The sequence below is a fragment of the Myotis davidii genome, unplaced genomic scaffold, assembly GCF_000327345.1.
Source record: "Myotis davidii unplaced genomic scaffold, ASM32734v1 scaffold356, whole genome shotgun sequence".
NCBI lineage: Eukaryota > Metazoa > Chordata > Mammalia > Chiroptera > Vespertilionidae > Myotis > Myotis davidii.
The window spans coordinates 131,267-135,573 of NW_006288188.1; the positions used below are offsets into that span (position 1 = coordinate 131,267).

Here is a 4,307-nt window from a genome sequence, read left to right on the forward strand (position 1 = left end):
CATCCCATAGGCCCGCATGCAGGAGGCAGCTGATCAATGACTCTCTCATCATTGATGTTTCTCTTTCTCTCTCTCCCTTCCTCTCTGAAGTCAGTAAAAATATATTTAAAAAAAAAGAAGAGTTGTTATATATCTAAGCATTAACACAAGACTAGAAAATTCAAAAGTTTTGTTTCCAGGCTAGTTAAAACAAGAATATAATCATTTCCTCATGCCTCAAGCTACTTCATTTTAGTAATTTAGCAGCTTGACGACAGTGACTCCATTTTATGTTTTCACTCTGTTCTTCAAAGGTAACTACTTAGGCCATAGCCAATCAAATAACTTCTTTGCTTTGCTTTTGCATCTTTATAAAGCCTTCCTTCTGGCTCCTGTTGGTGCAGTGCTCCTAACCACCTTTGGCTTACTGCTGCCCAATTCCAATTGATTTCTGCTCAGATAAACTCTTAAAATGTTTAATACGCTAATTTAAACAATTTCATTTTGGTAGTTCATTAGCCTAAATCTCAAGCGGCTTACTCAAGACTCAAATGTCCCTATTTTACCAGCCCCTATGCCATGCACCTACCCAAAGCTTTATGACCTATTGTGGGTATAATTTCCTGATAGTCACTATTATCAAATAGTTCAATTCTTTGAAGTATAAAGTGAAATTAAAAAAAGCTCAGGTTAAGTAAGGCATGGAGTATTGTGTTTACTTATTTCTTTTGGACATTGTGTGATCGCTCATGCTGAGCAGATGTACATTTGTACTACATTTCGCCTTGCGTCAGAGATTCAAAGAGCAGACGTATGTCATTCAAAAGAAGTAAACTTCTTTTGCAATCAACTCTGGTAGAATGTGGAATGATGTGGTTTCCACATGTAATTTAAAAAATGTATTAGCATCAAACATGCATATCCTTAGGACCTTGCTTAGCATATGACTGAGGATTACAGTCTATTATAGTAAAAGATGTAGCAGCCTGGCCTGTGTGGCTCTGTGGTTGATTGTAGACCCATGAACCAGGAGGTCATGGTTCAGTTCCTGGTCAGAGCACATGCCCGGGTTGTGGGCTGGATCTCCCTCTCCCTTCCTCTCTCTGAACTAAATAAAACAATTTTTTAAAAAAGATGTAGCACTTTAACAGGTTTGGCTCAGTGGATAGAGCATCAGTCTATGGACTGAAGAGTCCCAGATTCGATTCCAGACCAGGGTACATACTGGGTTGTGGGCTGGATCTCTAGTAGGGTGTGCAGAAGGCAGCCGATCAATGATTCTTTCTCGTCATTGATGTTTCTATCCCTCTCTCCCTTCCTCTTTCTGAACTAAATTTAAAAAAAAATTTTTTTTTACGGTGTAGCGCCCTAACTGGTTTTGCTCAGTGGATAGAGCATCGGCCTGTGGGCTGAAGTGTCCCAGGTTCGATTCTGGTCCAGGTGGCAGGCTCAATCCCTGGCCCTGGTTGGGGTTCAAGCAGGAGGCAACCAATTGATGTGTCTCTCATCACACTGATGTTTCTCTCTCTATGTCCCTCTCCCTTCCACTCTCTCTCTCTAAGAAAAAAAAAATCAATGGAAAAATATCCTGGGTGTGGATTAACAACAACAACAACAAAAAGATGTAGCAAAGTCATGATGTTCTCAAACTCTAAACATACAGATTGCAAGTACTTAAAAAGGTCAAAATGCCAAATATAATAAAAATGTTTTAAACTCCTATGTTAACAGTTCCTTGTTGTTGCCAAAAGTTTTCATATTTATGAGAGCAAAGTCCTTCATTATCTGCACCAAACTTTGGTCCAAATGTTTAAGACATTGCAATGCATGGTACTACATTATTAATGAACAGATTAAAAAAACTTAATTGCATTTATAACCCAGATATCAAAATGCTCCATCAAAAGAAAAGGCTATCATTTAAAAGACATGTACTAGAATGTTCAGAGTAGCACTATCTCTAATAGTTCCAAACTGGAAACTACCCTAACGACCAACAGAAGAATGAATTCATAAATTGTGGTATATTTACAGAATGGAATGAAATGAATGAATGGAAGAAACTTATAAGTAAAAAGCCGATTAAAGAAATCAAACACAAAAGAATGCATACTTTATGGTTCTCTAAATATATGTCAAGTACAAAGACAGGCAAAACTATTCTGTGTTGAAAGTCAGGATAGGCAATGACTGAAAGTCAGTATGATGGGGTCCCAGGCTGTTAATAATGTTCTGTTGCTTGATCTGTGTGATATATACACAGGTGCGTTCAGATTGTGAAAATTCATTGAGCTATATATACTTGAGATATGTGTACTTTTCTGCATATGTAAATACACATAAAATATTTCAATAAATAGTTAAAAACAGAAAGAAAATTCCAGAAAACCCATGAAATATGAATTTCAACACAATGTAATAATCCTCAATATCATTACTAGAATTTGTGAGCCATCAGTGTGAGAATCACTCTCTAAACAGAGTATTCAATGAACTAGATTCAAAACAGTTGTCTCAGAATCAAGATCCCAGCATGTCAAAGAAAGCTAATAATTTATCTTTAAAATCTCCAATCTCTCTGTTTTTTTCTACCTCCAGAGATATCACCGTAGTTTAAGCCAGGTCATTTCCTCCCTGGCATCTCATCTGATATAATCTCCTACCCCATCTCCTAATAGCCTGTTCTACCTGTTCTCAACCCATTAACCAAAGTGATTTAAAATCTTAACCAGGTCCTTTTACTCCTTTCCTTATGCCGCAATAGAGTCCCATTAAATTTAAAATTAATGGTTACATGGTCTGATTTCTGTCTACCTCATCCATCTCATGTCATACTGCTCCCCCCTAACTCTATACTGGAGACACAGTGGCCTTCTTTCTGTGCTTCCAAAATGTCAAGCTGTTCCACCTCAGGACCTTTGCTCTGCTGTTCTCTCTGCCCAGAACAATCATCACGTTCATGGTGTCAGGACTGATTCTTTCTTATTTGTCCAGTCTCCATTTAAATGTTATCTTATAAATTATCTTATAACAACCCTCCCTATCTGATGTCAACCTCCTCTTATTCTCTATATCCACACTTTGTTCATTTCCTTCCTTGACATTTGTTCTTTTATTTGCTTGCTTACCTGTTGTTTATAAGGCAGCTATCATGTTTAGTTGAGCCACGATTGTATCTCCAGTGCTTAGCACAGTCCCTGGCATACAAAAAAAAATCCTAGATAAACAAATGCTTGTCGAATGAATGAGACATTCCCAAGGGATCACATGATGACTTCTCACGGAGAACGCTGCACTGTGAATTTTTCAAATAATAACAATGAACCAGATGCCTTTCAAGCGCCCTTGCTCCGGCAAAGAATTAGCATTCCGTTTTCGGTTTTCTAGTTGTCACAACCACCGCCCCTTCGGCCCTAGCGACACCCTCACTGCTCCTGGTGGTCGACCCTCACTTGGTACCGTATCCCGACCCCACCCACCACCGAGGCGCCTCCTCATTGGCCGGTGCGCCAAGGCCTTGTTGCGTGGGATGTCACCGCGAGCTGCTATTGGCCCCAGTCGACGTCGCTCTACCCTGCGCTGCTTCCCGGGGCAGCCAAGTGAAATTGCAGTGGTGGGGAGGCTCGTTCCCATCGGAATCTGTGATTGGTGCTTCGGGTGTCAGGCGCACCGCCTCTCCAAGCGCGGATTGGCCGGAGCTGCGTCCGTCAATGCGAACGGACTCCCCCGCTTCTCCAGCTGGCCCCCAGCGGGCAACACATTCTCGAGAATTTCCCGCAGAAGAGCCAGTGGCTGTTCTGCTTGTTCCAAAGATCGGAAACATCGGAGAAGGCAATTTATTTACCAACCAAGAAAGCCCCTCCCCCGACCTCGTTAGCTAATTAAACATTTTCCAGGCACCTAACCATCACGAGGTAAGAGCTTAGAGAGGGCACTGCGTGCATTTGTTAGCCTTGTATATTTTCTATAGGCTGGGTCCCCTCCCACCGCTCCCGGACCGCGGAAGGGAGAGTTAACGGGGCAAGGTTCCCCGGGAGGTAAGGAGGAATACCGGCTTCAGCTTCCCATCCCCTCGGTCCGAGCCCCACGGCCAGTGTCTGCGTTTTCTGCTCCGCTTTCTTTCCTTTGGAGGTCGGGAGCCGCAGGGCCCACCCGGCTGCACCGCGGGCAGCGGCCGCTTCCTGTCGAGACCCCGGGCTCTGCCTTGACTTTGACCGCGGGTTGGAGGAGCCAGGAGAGCAAGTGCGTGGGCCGAATCGCAGGGAGGACGGCACCGCCCAAGGGCCGGTAGGAGGGAGGCTGGGGCAGCGCGCACGCATCTCCCTAGA

The 4,307-nt window shown here is 43.0% G+C and overlaps 2 protein-coding genes across 5 annotated transcripts in view; one reads left to right on the forward strand and one right to left on the reverse strand.

Moving 5' to 3' along the window:
- The window catches only part of LOC102766157 (probable E3 ubiquitin-protein ligase HERC6), a 100,989-nt gene that overhangs the window by 92,052 nt on the left and 4,630 nt on the right, over positions 1 to 4,307 (reverse strand). The gene's annotated exons all lie outside the window — the stretch shown is intronic.
- Positions 3,641 to 4,307, forward strand: part of PPM1K (protein phosphatase, Mg2+/Mn2+ dependent 1K) — a 22,950-nt gene continuing 22,283 nt past the window's right edge. For 2 of the 4 annotated variants that reach the window (XM_015561525.1, XM_006760038.2), the window contains exon 1: positions 3,641 to 3,893. The gene's annotated coding sequence lies outside the window, so the exon portion shown is untranslated. The other 2 variants (XM_006760039.2, XM_006760040.2) reach the window with 2 other exon arrangements.